The sequence below is a fragment of the Populus euphratica genome, unplaced genomic scaffold, assembly GCF_000495115.2.
Source record: "Populus euphratica unplaced genomic scaffold, PopEup_1.0 scaffold320.1, whole genome shotgun sequence".
In the NCBI taxonomy this organism is placed as follows: domain Eukaryota; kingdom Viridiplantae; phylum Streptophyta; class Magnoliopsida; order Malpighiales; family Salicaceae; genus Populus; species Populus euphratica.
Window position 1 is genome coordinate 152,894 of NW_011500208.1, and position 15,638 is coordinate 168,531.

The window sequence follows — 15,638 nt, forward strand, 5'->3', positions numbered from 1 at the left end:
CCACATTTATAAAACTAGACCAAGTTCATTTTTTTCTTTTTAAATTTATATTATTTATTTATATTATTTAATATTTAATTTAATTAAAAATTGAACTCTATTATATTTTATTTTATTTTTATTAGAGTTTTCACTAATATTGAAAATGACTTGGTTTTCTTGAATCTTTTTATTTATTCTTTTATTTTTTAGATTTAATTATGCTCTAAATTAGCCCACAACCATTTTATAAAGGTCTGTCAAATACAATTATTAAAAACAATTTAATCTTTTAATAAATAAATATAATTTTTTTTAATATTAATAAATAAGTCACCCTATTATATTTGGATGATATGTACGAAGGCTTACAGTAATAAAAAAAAATTCTCTTTCATGATATTTTATAGATCTTTATAGTGGATCATGTTTCTCTGGATGAAACTATCTTTGATTTGATCAGTTTTTATTTCATCCTTGAATTATATGTATAGCTTTGTATAATTTCATATTATTTATTAGATTTGTTTTTTCTTAAAATTTGGATTAATTGCTATTTTTATTTGAATTAATTTATATAATTAAAATTTATTTTTAATTCCATACCTCCTCAAGTTTTTTATATGTAAGATTTGATTCATATGTTTTATTGTCTTTTATTCTATTTGAGATAGTTTTTAAAACTAATTTTATTTTTTATGGTTTTATCTTCCTTAATTATATTTACATATCATATTTCATCTTTATTTATTTTGTTATTTTTACAAGTTTTTAAATTGATAATTTTTTATGATTTCATCATTTGATATTAAATTAAGTTTTTTAATTAAGTCGGATTTAGAATTTAATGGGTTATAAATGTCAAAAATTAATCCACATTTATAAAACTAGACCAAGTTCATTTTTTTCTTTTTAAATTTATTTATTTTTATTTAATATTTAATTTAATTACAAATTGAACTCCGTTATATTTTATTTTATTTTTATTAGATTTTTCACTAATATTGAAAATGACTTGATTTTCTTGAACCTTTTTATTTATTTTTTTATTTTTTAGATTTAATTATACTCTAAATTAGCCCACATGCCATTTTATAAAGGTCTGTCAAATACAATTTTCAATGCCAAAAAACAACATTAGCCATTACCCAATGGAAGGCATTGCACAACAAGAAGGAAAGAGTTCATAAATAGCCATTTTATTTGCAATAACATTCAGATAATGGCAACTGGTGCACTCCATTTGGAACTGCAACTTTCATTTTGCCATTCTTGTACATAAAATATTGTCAATATATAATCAAATTAATGGATCAAAGTATATTAGACAAGGGATATGTCCTCTCTCTCTCTCTTTTGAAATAATAGAAATTTATTTTAAAACTATTATAGATACATATTTATTTGATGTTGTATCCATATCCCTTCAATCAAATTTTTTTTTTTGTTTGTTCCATCTTAAAATAATAATTATTTGAATATTACTTGTCATAATCTTGGTTTGAAAATAATCATAATGATAGTCATTTACCTACATGCATGACCATGAATTCATGTTGCCCTATCCTCCTCGTCCCAAGATGCAATTGAGCCACAATATTAAAAAAAAAAAAAAACCTGAGAGGCATGGTAAAAACAATATTCTTCTAGACACATTATAGATGAGAATAATATTTTTATCATCTTGCCCTTCAAGCTAAAAAACATTAGGCTAATAGTTAAGGGTAGAATTGTCTTTGTAATATAAGTCTTAATTTTGACATTTTTAAATTGATGATGAGCAAGACGCGTATTTTACTTTTAAATTTCACAATAAAATGACATATATTCTCTTTAGAGTCATAAATTGTTGGATGCCATGAATGTTAATCCCCTTCAGAGGCGTTGTTTGTTGGCTGCTGTAAAAAGATAAATGTGTATTTTTCATTAAAAGATGCATGATAAAAACAATTTATATATCTTTATACAAAAAAAAAACTTTGGCAGTTAACGAGGGGTGTTTTTATTTTTTCCCTTTATAAGCATAGTAAAAACTATAGTAATCATTTATACAAAAAAAAAAAAAACTTTGGCAGTTAATGAGGGGTGTTTTTATTTTTTTCCTTTTATAAGCATAGTAAAAACTATAGTAATCAAACTTGGTATGGAAGTTAACCTGGCTCAAGGGTAGATCCTTGGTTTTATAGGTCAACTCGAGTCAACTGAGATCAACCCGGATCAATATAAAAAAATTTTAAAAATATATTTAAAATTTTAATATTTCATAAAAAATTTAAAAAATCCATATGAATATAGACTATACGAGTTGTAAATAATAAAATTTAAAAGATTATTTTAAAATTTTTTATTCATATTAAAAATATATTATATTATGCTTTTACATTAAAGTATTTAAACCAAAGAGGGATTTTTCATCTTTTCCCTTTACAAGAATAGTAAAAACTATACTTATTAAACCTGGAATGGAAGTTGACTGGGCTCGGGGGCGGTTCCTTGATTTTATAGGTCAATCCGAGTCAACTGAGATCAACCCTGATTAACATGAAAAAAATTAAAAAATATATTTAAAGTTTTAATATTTCATAAGAAAAAATTAAAAAAAAAAGTCATATGAATATAGACTATACATTTTTTTAAAAAAAGTCATATGAATATAGACTATACATGTTATAAATAATGAGGTTTAAAAGAATATTTTAAATTTTCTTTTATCCATATTAAAAAGATACTATGTTATGCTTTTACATTAAAGTATTTAAACCAAAAATCTTTTTTGTCCAACATTAAAAAAATATGACTTTTTTCTTGTGAATATAAAATATGTATGCGAAAAGGATATATACTGAAGGGTTTAAAATCCCACATTGAAAAAATAAAACACTTTTATGATATTTATATAGTAAACTTTAAAAAGTATTAATAACCAACTATTTTTTTTTTTAAAAAGGGTTATAGGAGAAAAACCACATTTGAAAAAAAAAATATCAGGTCTAGCCCGGGTCATGGATCGACCGGGTTTGGTCGAGTCATTGCATTAATCAATCTTTTAATAAATTTGGACCTGTCCAACTACCAGGTCAATTTGTTGGACCGATTTAGATTTAATAACTAATATAAGAACACCTTATTATCCTTGAAGTTCAAATTTTTATACCCTAGGTTTGAGGGTATTTTCATCATTATGTTATTGGATTTTTTGTTATTACTTGGTAAAATTAAGGGAAATTTTGTCATTTAATAAATTAAAACTATTAATACTCAAACTTCTCATGCATTTTAAGTAGATTATTTTCATAAAACTAATACTATCTTGCAAAGAAATTACAAAAAATATCATTATCTAAGTCTCAAATTGAATAATTTTACTTTAATCTTTACATATTATTCACTCTCCTTCTGATAATTCTTTTGAGTTATCATATCCTTACCAAAGATATTATATCATTGATCATCTAAGGGTTGATTTAACCCATTTAAACCACTGGATATCTATATAAATATTCTCATCGTGGTATCATTAGCACTGACATTTCCTTACTATTACTTTTTTCATCACTCACATTTAAAAGTTTACTAAATCATATTGCAACGCTTCACAAAATCTAACTGGACGATCCAAATCTTACTCTCTACTTGTAGTTTCTTATGCTAATTAGCTGCTGAAATCAGCTAATCAAACAGCAACAACGTGCAGGCAATCCTAAAGAAGATGAAATACTTCCAAAGATTTTGTTCCCATTGAGACATAGAGTAACAATTATTTTGGACCAACTATTCTTGGCAGCATCCCTCCTAAATTGTTATCATCTAAACCCAAAACTTCCAAACTACTAATCTTTGTTTACAAGGGGATAGAGAAAGCTAGGTCATCATCATCCTCACCATTTCCTAGATTGTCGACTTGAAGTGAAAGCCTCCATGGAGTAGATGTGCTTGCTAACATGGGCTCTTTCCCAGTGAAGCTAGCCGTTGAATGACATCGAGACAAGTAATTTTCAAGGAAGTGAAAGCCTACATGGAGTAGATGTGCTTGTTAACGCGGGCTCTTTCCCAGTGAACCTAGCTGTTGAATGAAATCGAGACAAGTAATTTTCAAGGCACTGGAGAGTGTTTCTGGAATTGGTCCACAGAAAAAATTGCTGTGAATTTGAAGGAATCCGAGATTTTGAAGATAGTTAGGCCCAATTCAGGAGGAAGTCTCCCATGGAGTTGATTAAATGCAACAGATAAGAAAATAACAGAAGAAAGATTGCATACAGAGGAAGGGATAGTATCACACAGGATTATTACATCCAAAATTGAAGCCATTTACTTGTTTCAACAACAAGCACCTGTAGCTTTAAGATGGTGACAGAAACATGAGAGGTAGCTCAATTGGTTAAGTTTTGGATGTGCTGCTCAATGAGTATGAGTTTGTGTCTTTTCAAGACCTCTAGCACTACCAGAAAATCAGCGAAAACCAACGAAATTACTAACAAATATAATTCTGTCTCTAATTTTGTTGATCTATACCGACATACCTTTGTTGTTGGTAATAATTACTAACAGCATAGATTCCATCGGCCATTCAATTGGTATATATTGATGGTCAATATATACCAACTGAATGGCCGATGGAATCTATGCAATTTGAAAAAGGAGAAACAATGTGATGACGTGAAACTTTTTCAGATAATTTTATCGATAGAATGACTGAGAGATTCAAGCTAAGACCTCTGTACAGTAACGTATCCATTAGTGATTCCATCGGTAAAAGCCAATATATAAATATTCTGCCGACTTTCTCTTTCTTTATTTTTCCTTTTTCTTCCCCATCCCAACTCTCCCTTCCCATACTACAACCAACCACCCATCCCAACTCTTCCTCTCTTCTCAATACAAACACTTAAGTTTCTTATACTTTTGTACATGGTCACAACATTCATTCTCCAATTAATTTATTATGAATTTTATCATTTTTTTATATGTAAATCTATCCTTTTAGTTTTAATATTTAAATATCAATTTTATTGTTTTTTATTTTTTTTAGTACATATATTTTGTTAATACCCTTTTTTTTTATTAATTGTCCAAGAAACTTGTAGTATGAATATATAATTTTGTAGTTGTTATAGTTTGTTTTAGATTTTGTCAAATTATATTTATTTATAAATTATATTTGTTTGTAAATTGTTGAAATTTTGTTTGAATTACACCGAATTAGATGTATTGTGATGAAATAAATAATAGCTTGTTTAATGGGTTCATTTTACTTTTTATCAATTATATTATGGAGTTGTGATTTTTGTAAATTTATATATGTATAAATTTGTATGGACATTGATGATTAATAATGAATATTTAACATATGTGTTTTTTTAGTTTGTTGGATAATGTCGGGGAAAACCAATATTTTTACAAATTTATTTATGTAACATAGTTAATTAATACATGTTGTCATCATAATTTTATAAAGTTTCGATAGAAGTCATGAATGATTGTTCATGGATGTATCAAGATTCATCCTAAGGATTGCAGAGGATGGATTATTGTAATGGGGTTCAGGGTTTTATTAATTTACAACATCTATTCCAAGGAATTTTACTGATGACAGTATTAGATGTCCATGTAGGAAGTGTAAAAATAGCAGTTTCTGCATCAAGATGTTGTAACGATGCATCTTCTAACCAAAGGTTTCATGGAGAATTACTTGTGTTGGTATACACACGGAGAAGTATTTATTCCTAATGAGAGCATGATAGAAAGGGTAGTTAGGTCAACTTCTAGTGCTAGTAACGTGTATGAAGTTGTAAGTGACAACATTAATCCTTACAGGAATATGATTATGGATGCAATGATAATGAATGAAGATAATGTCAGTCAATATTCAATCGTAGAAGAAGAACCTAATGTAGATGCAACAAGGTTTTTGATTTGTTGAAAGATTCTGACTAGCCATTATGGGATGGCTGCATAAACCACAGTAAATTATCAGCCATAGCACATGTGTTCACCATTAAGTCAGATCACGGGTTGAATGAGGCTGGTTATGATAAAATTATAGAATGAGAAAGAAACATTTTACCTGAAGGGAGCAAGCTGAAAGAAAACTTCTATGCTGCAAAGTCGAGAAACATTTTACCTGAAGGGAGCAACCTGAAAGAAAACTTCTATGCTGCAAAGTCTATGATGAAATCCCTCGGTTTAGGATACCAGAAAATTGACATATGCCCTAACTTCTGCATGTTATACTACCTTGAAAATGCTGAGTTAACTGAGTGCATGACATCTGGATATTTCCATTACAAACCTAGAACTGATAAGGGAAAGACTCTTATGGCATATAAAAAACCTTAGATACTTATCAATACTTATCAATCATACCTAGACTGTAGAGGTTATTCATGACACCAATTATATAATATAGTTGATAGAGTGATGGTGCATCCTTCTGGTGAAGAATTGTATGATGTTGTATCAGAGTATGATGACATTATGTTTGGTCTCCAATCAGGTAAGTAAAAGTTTCTTTGTTTTGGTTTGACCTATAATTGGGTAAAGCGAAGTATCTTTTGGAAGCTTTTTTATTGGAAGACCAATCTTCTCTGCCATAACCTTGACATCATGCATATTGAAAAAAATATATTTGAGAACACCTTCAACATTGTCATAGATGTGAAGGGAAAAACAAATAATAATATCAAGACTAGATTGGATTTAATGTTGTTCTATAACCATAAAAATATGAAGTTGGTTTGTAATGGGTCACGGGTCGCAAAACCAAGAGCAAGTACTGTGTTAGAGAAAAACACATAACTACTATTCTACAAATGGCTTAAGAATCTGTGTTTTTCTAATGGACATGCCTCGAACATATCAAGGCTAGTTAATATGAAGGAATGGAAATTTTATGGAATGAAGAGTTATGACTGCCACGTGTTTATGCAAACACTCATTCTATTAGCTTTTCATGATTTATTGCCAAAGGGGATAAAGGATGCACTCTCGGAGATTAGTCATTTCTTTAAAGATATATGCTCCGACAAGTTAAGTGTTGATCACATTGAAAGGCTTAAAACGAATGTCATCGAGACAATATGTAAACTTGAGATGATATTTTCTCCATTATTTTTTAACTCAATGGATCATATACCTGTACATTTACCGTATGAGGTAAAAGTTGGAGGACCGTTCCAGTATAGAAAGATGTATCTATTCAAAAAATTAGATATTACAGTTGCAAAATAATTCATAATTAAAAGTTTTTTCATTGTTTTTTTAATTGATAATTTTTGTTTAATTTTATATATACAGGTACTTGTTCAATCTAAAAACAAGGTTAAGAACAAGCTGCATATTGAGGCTTCAATATATGAGGCCTATATTGTTGAGGAGATCTTAACATTTAGAACCGTATTGGAGGATGAGAATCAATGTGTTCTACGACATGATGATGGTGGTGAAGTGCTTTCAAGTGGAAACTTGTCAATATTTTCCAATCCTGGATGACCCATACCTAAAAACACTGTAAGGGAAAGATATTTGTCTAATATAGAGTTTAAACAAGCATATAATTATGTTCTATTTAACTGTAATAATCTGAGACCTTTTATTAAGTAAGTAGATGTACTACTTAAACTTTGTGAAGAGTGTACTATTTATATATTATTTTCCAATCTTGGATTGTCTAATATAGAGTTTAAACAAGCATACAATTATGTTCTATTTAACAGTGATGATCTGAGATCTTTTATTAAGTAAGTACATGTACTACTTAAACTTTGTGAAGAGTGTACTATTTATATATTATAATATCATAAACTCATATAATTTGAAACAACCTTATAGGCAACATCAACGATATTTATTGTCCAATAACTTACAGCTGATCGAATCTCAAATCTTTCAATTATAAGATGAATAATTTGTTACGTGGTTTAGAACAAATGTAAGTCCTATCATAAATTCATTATCTATTGCAAGGTAATTATATGTCAATATTACAGAAAGTCCGTTTATTGATTATTGTTGTATTTGATATACAAGGTTTATCAAATGAGAGGTAGTGTTGCTATTTAATTGTCTTTACTAATTCATACCTTTAAAGAAAAATCAAGTGCTATAACAGGAATTTTGTGAATGAATGTGTGTTTCATATTGAAGAATATAAGTATGGAAGAAAGACATATAATAATGCTATTTGTATTAAGGGATCGACTTCTAATGAATTTGAATTTGACTATAATAGGAAATTAGAAGAGGTCGTCGAATTACAATATCATAGCGAGCAGAATACAATATTTTTATTCAAATGCTATTGGTATGACTCATTCGATATAGGAATCATAGTAGATCCTCACTATGGTCTCGTTAAAATCAACTTAAAAGCTAGACTTTGCAACGTTAATGATGTCTTTGTTTTCACAAAGCAATGCCAACAAGTTTATTATATATACACACCTTCCTTTAGAAAGGACCAATTAAGAATTGATTGGTTATTCCTTTTTAAAACAAAGCTCAGGTCATATCGAGGTTGTTCAAGATAAGAACAAAGATACAAGTGTGATAGATGAATTGTTTCAAGCTAGTACGTTAGTTGAACCATATTGAGTTGCCCCTTCGATTGACTTAGAAGAAAATTTTAAATTTTTGTGTTTTCAATTATAGTCTTGTTGATGTTGATGCAAAGAAGTTGAATGTTGTTTTGAGCTCTAATGGACTAGATAATGTTAATAAAGAAGATGATGACCATATTAAAGAGTGCGATGAAGTTGATAACAATTCAATTGAGGACGAAGATGAAAATTCTGATCAAATATGATTAGAACACGAAGTGTAAAGCCCTTTTTATATAATATAATATTATGGATGATATTTTGGAATAAGAAATATTTATTTTGTAATTGTTTGCTATTGTTATTGTGCTATGCGTGCGTTAAGTTTGCAATTTAAGCGTTTGTGTAGGGGGTAAATAAGCAATACAAAAAAACATGTAAAAATATAACACACATATTGACGGAGATATAAATGAAACTCGTCTGATGGTATTTCATAGAGAATTACAAAATATTTAGTGTATTTACTACAATCATCGATGACTATACCCACAGTTTATGGCCATAAGTATTTTACCTAGAGTTGAAAAAAATTACTGCCCATGCCACAATCACCGATGCTGTTTTCAAAGAACTCACTGATGGAAGGTGGAAATTCCAATGTGTGTAACTATCAGTGTCAGGTTAGTTGACACAGTTACCGATGGAATCATCGATTGAAGCTGCAATTCCAATGTGCCCGTGCTCTGACGTCTATTTATCGATGGACTTCGAAAATTCTTAAGGGATTTTTAATAATTTCATGCAAAATTCAAAAAATACTGATAAAAATTAATGCCACCACCCAAGAAAATATTATTCTAATGTCTGTTAGTAATTCTATCGGTAATATTGCGGTATAAAACCTAGCCCCTCCCTCCGTTGTTCATTTTTTCTCCGTTCCTCCTCATTCATCTTCTTTTCTCCTCTATGTTTTTCATTTTCATTTTTATTGTTTTGATTGTAGCTTTTAACATATTAAAAGGTATGATTGTCCTTTCTTTATCTTTGTATTTTTTTCCTTTTTATTTTATTTTAATTATGATTATTTTTGTTGTGTTTTTTGTTTTGTGTATTATTTGTACATAAAATCTTGAAATCAACACACTATTAAAATATTTTTCATTCCTAAAGTCTTTAGTTTTGTATTTTTATTTGTTCAATTTATTTTATTGTTTGTATTGCCATAATAATTGAAAATTTTGTTAAAGTTAAATTGTTCTTGTTGAATTTACCTTTAAAATGTTAATTGAAATATAGCATTAAATTTAATTATTTTATCTTAATTTTATTATATTATTGCTTGTTATGTTTTGTTGATTTTATCTTAATTTTCTTATCTTAATATAGAATGTTGTTTGTATTGTAATAATTATTTGAAAATTTTGTTGAATTTTAATTGTTATTGTTGAATTTACCATGGAAATGGTAATTGGAAATGAAGAATTAAATTTAATTATTTTATCTCAATTTTATTCTATTATTGCTTGTTATGATTTTTTATTATTTTCATTAATTTTAATTGTCATTTATGTATTTCTATAAATGTTAGTTGAAAAATATATAGATGTTAAATTTCTTTAAATGTTAGGTTTTATATAAGATTTTCCAATAGAGTCAATTGGTTTGTGGTTCTTGTAAATATTTACAGGTTTGAAAACTGTGAGTAGTCTCTAATATAGAGGAGGTGTTGCCAATTTTTTTTAAATAATCAAAGTTAATTATGTATTTATTCATATAAATTTATGTAGATGCAAATAATGAAATCAACAGCACGTCACCAGTAAACGGTTGTAGCTAGTTCATCTAGTAGCGAGGATGATTTATCCTTAGGTGCTAATTATGAAGAGGCATCTATGATGCTGTATCTTCTAGCGCGGTTTCATAATGCAGAGGTGGTGTGGCTTCACAGCAGGTCAATTCACCCGCAAGTGCTAGGCACAATGAACGGATGACTTTTCAATATCAGTTTGTTTATGTTATAAGTTTTTTATACTTATAATATAATTTATGAACAACTAATTAATATTTTATTAATTTATTTAATTTCAGGTTCACAAACATTGAGGCTACCTCGACAATAACATCGGCATTCAAATCATCGATGAAGATTCTATTGCTTCAATGGAATCAGGTTTCTAGACATTTTGAATGGAGACCTAATATCAATGCATGGTTTCGATGATTTGAGATATGTGTTAACTTTTAATTTCCAGTTTATTTTTAATAAATTATTTTTATAATTTTATATCTTGTACTATTTTTATTTTAAATGAATTATTCATACACAATAAAGATTTGAGTGAGATAGTATAGACAACAATGCTGTGAGGAGGTTATAGGACAATCTTGCAGTAACTAGGTGGCATAAAAAATAATATAATTAGGAGGTTATAGGACAATCTTGCAGTAACTAGGTGGCATAAAAAATAATATAATTTTTTATTTCATAATTTTATGTTCTATATTCTAATTTGTTATTATGGAAGTAGGTTGCGTGATTTTTGGTATGATACACAAAAAAAAGCAAAAAGATATGTGAGAGATAACGGTCTATAGGTTGGAATGAGGTGGCGGTTTGGCGGGAATTCAAACCCCATTCATCTTAGGGGATATATGGACACAATATATTGAGCATGTGACATCTAAGTGATTCACACGACGCTCACAGTTTGATACTGACAATCAGAACTTACAAATTCATGGTTCGGTGACCATGAACACCGGCAGCTCTATAGTTGCTTATAAATATATTTAACTTGCAACTTTTTTTTCATTACAGGTTATGTCACTTGAATGTGAGTCGAGCTCAATGGAGTCATTTATAGAGACGCACGTGCGAAATCAAGACTGCTAAAAGAGGGTGCAATAGTTCGTGGAAAACTGTGCTCAACACTTTGTGGTATGTTTGTTCAATTATTTTGTTTCATAAATTATTATTTTCTTAAATTGAGTATGATGTATGATTATTTTTTTTTATTTTCAGGAGACCTATAATAGCCGGTTGAGGGAGAGATGTAGGGACGATCCTTCGACCCTTCTAGATGTCGATCCTGATTTATGGATAGAAGTAGGATTGTCTGGTAGACCTGATAAAAATTGGGTTTACAGGCTCTCCAACACTATGACTGAAAACTTGCAGGCGGCCTACAGTGTCTTAACTATTGGGAGCTCCTTGTTAGTATCGAGCACCTAGTTTGAGGAGTTCATGACCTTGAAACAACAATATAAATGACTCTCGACGGATTACGATCAGCTCCATCAAATGGTCATGGACATTAGATCAAGGATGAGTGATGATACACGTGCAACCCTTTTTGGTCGTACGGTTCCAGGAACAACCAACCTCCTTCTCCTTCAGCTTCGCTGTTATTCTTGTTTAATTTTGTTTTTGGAACGCATTAAATTTGTAATGAATATTTGGATGAATATTATTTAACATTATTTTTATATTTTTAATGTTTAATAAAATTTTATTTGGTTGATTATTTTTTTACTATTAATCAATATAATATTTGAAAAACATTATTTATTCTAAATAATTTTGTAATTTTTTTTAAAATAAACACCAACTGCCTTATAAACGAAATAGAGCTATTTGTATTTTACTAAGAGTTGCAAAAAAAATTACTGCTCATGCCACAATCACCAACGACGGTATTCCATTGGTTTTTACTGTTGAGATTACTGACGGATAGCATCCATTGGTATTTTACAAAGAGTTTTGAAATATTTACTGCTCATGCCATGGTCATCGATGGACTGGCCTTCAGTGATTTATCGTTGGAAATACAGACAGAATTAGTCCATCAGTAAAGTTCTTGCGGGAAATTTTTTATGGCGTGCTTCCCTCGTCTATAAGACTATCGGTGTTTGGTTTTTTTTCCTGACAGAAGTAGCAATGAAAATGGGAATTACTGACGATCAATATTCCAACAAGCAATCCGTCGGCAAAGTCATCGATAAAAATGTTACTAACGAATTGTGTGTCTCATACCGATGGAATGAATTCATCGGTTAAATTGTTTAATGGTGTAGTGTGAAGACTTATATGGTCATTAATTCCATGGTTTATAAGATTAATTAATATACGAACAAGCCATCTGGATACCTATTTTAATAATTAAAAAAAGAAGAAGATGTGGATAAGAATTTCACCAATAATGAATGTGTTGTTTCCCCACGCCACCTTCTGTAGACGAGACAAACGATCTAACTCTCGCGGGATAGAATAGCTGAAGCTGTTGTTTTTCAGGTTTAGTATACTGAGAAAGCTTGATTTGCCAATGGGCGGAGATAGGCTGTCCTCCAGCAGCCCACAACTCACTGATACCAAGGATTCGTTCCACAAGCTTAGCATAACCAGAGGATCATTAGTAATATTTGTATTTGATTAGTATTCTAGGATAAAAAAAAAAGTGTTTAGTTGAAGAAATAAAAATAGATATATAAAAAAAAGTGTCTAGTTGAATTTCTATACTTTAAAATAGAAAATGCATGAAAACATATCATTTCTATTACTAACGAGGAGAGTCTATTTCCTGCTCTAAGTAATGAGAAGCAAATGGAGACTTAAATTATTTGCAAGAGATGTTACCAACGTAATTAACATCACAAAATTTCGAAGACTATGCACAAGGAATCAAGCCAAAAAACACCTTGATTTTCATGATCAATCTCGTAAAAAGTAATGAATTAAATTTACAATTTGAAATAGAGGTTACAATTTTTTATTTTATTTTCCACAATCAGGCTAATATGCTAAATCTACAACTTAAGTTATGAGATTATGAAATTCAATTTTTAACTAACATGGTATTAAAGGATGCACATAATCAAGGGAAAAAATAAAATAAAAAACAACATAAATCAACCTAGGTTAACCTACTATATCCGTAAACTAGGTTATAAAATTATGATAACTTTATAAAAAAATTATAAAACTCCATTTCCAACATATCCAATGTTGAAAGTTAAAATTAAAAGAAATAAAAAATCAACAAGACAATGATAACTCAGTTCTTAAACAATCTAATATTGAAGGATAAAATAAAAAAATAAATTGTTGGAGGGTGAAATTGAAAAAAAATCAATTCAAAAAGATTTTAAAAAATAAATCAAATCAACCTACCAAACTCGTGATCCAAGTTCTTAATATTAAGATAACTTTAAAGAAAACAAATAAAAGAATTACAAAGTCCAATTAAAAAAAATCAAAAATATGAACACAAACAACCCAGATCAACTTACAAAGTCATGATCTAAGCCATGAGATCAGAAAAAATCTATAAAAAATAAATAAAAGAATAATTTGAAATTCATTTTTCAATCAGTTCATATTAAAAGATGAAATAAAAAAATTAATTAGAAAAAACAACAAAAAAAATTAACTTGAATTAACCCAAGTCAACAAGTTAAACTCATGATTTAGATCCTGAAATTGAGATAAATTCATAAAAATTAAATAAAAAAATTCTAATAAATCTAATATTGAAGGTTGAAATTAAAAAAAAAATCCATAAGACCAATATATAATCCAACATAAAAAAAATAAACAAAAATTATATACAAAACACAATTCCTAAAACAATCTAATATTGAAGAATTAAATTTTAAAAAAAAAAACTAAACAAAAAAAACACAAAATATTATTCCAATAAATAATATTTTATTACTATTATTGTAATAATTTAATCATACTATTTTTCTTTTAATTAGTGCTAGCTCATGTACATGGCATGCATTGTTTTAGAACATGTAGCTAGCAATGAAAAACATTAAATTTCTTACAAAATAACGGAATTTTTCATTATAAAAATATAATTTAGATAGTTGTTCTTAATTGAAAACTTCTAAAAATCTAAGACTAAGATTGATACAATAAGTTCTTATAGTCGTGGGGCATTTTTTAGGTTAGTAAAATCAATAATTAAATTCTCTTAGATATGTATTTTAAATAAAAAAATGGAGGAAAAATTTAGATTTTTAGTTTTTAAAATTCACAACAAGAATTTATCTAAATCTAGGTCTCGCTCAGCACTATCATAAACCCTAAATGGAAAATTTTGAGAAAATATGGTAGGTTTTGACAGGTCAGATGAAATCTTCGCTGTAAAACTATTCCACAGATTATAAATGATGGATTTTCCTATTTTCTTTTTCAGAGACAGCTGCAATACTTGATAAGATATTTAATTTGCTTATAAAGCATTTTACTCAATGTTCAACTAATATTTTTTACATCTCAAATAACCATAATTGTAAATTCTCAAAATAATAGTCTCAAGTAATTAAAATTAAAATGTTTTGAATATTAGGTTGAGATTTTCTTAATATATTTATGCAACATTTCATTTCAAGGTTATAGCATTTTATTAAATTATTTTGAATATATTATTCAATTAAATTAACTATAGATTTTATCAATTTCAAAATTCAATTAATTGTGATTTTTTTTTTAAATTCTTAAATCAAGATATCTAGAGAACAACACAGTAGTTGCATTTAGAGCACAATAGTGTTGCATTAATATTTCGCAGATGTATGATAATACTTAATTAATTATAATTTTGGAAACGATCGTACAAATCATCAATTTACTAAATTTGTTAAATGATTAGTATTATCTAGTGTTAATCACACAATAATTAAGGGCTTCATGGCACAATCAAAATGTGTATTGATCAGTACACAAGACAAGCTAAGCCCACCTCAATTCAAACATGTATCGTCAACAACCCATCAACAGATTAAACTAGCCGAGCATGTTCCTTAGCCACAGCAATTAGTCCTCCACACAGTCGAGTCGTGCTTGTTCTTGGATTGATGAGGGGGAAAACAATGGTTATGAATACTTGGAAAAAAGTGAAAATCATTTGGATATATCCCACTCCATATATGGTAGCTTTTCATGCGAAGCATATCTCCGAAACCACGAAATTTACTGGCTTGCACTTTTTTTTTTTTGCTGTAACGTGTAATGCAGTTCATGGCCAAAAGAAAGAAAGAAAAAGTTTACAAAAAGCATTATGCCTAAAACAGTAGAAAACCAAGAACCAGAAATCTATCTTTGGAGGTTTGGTTTGG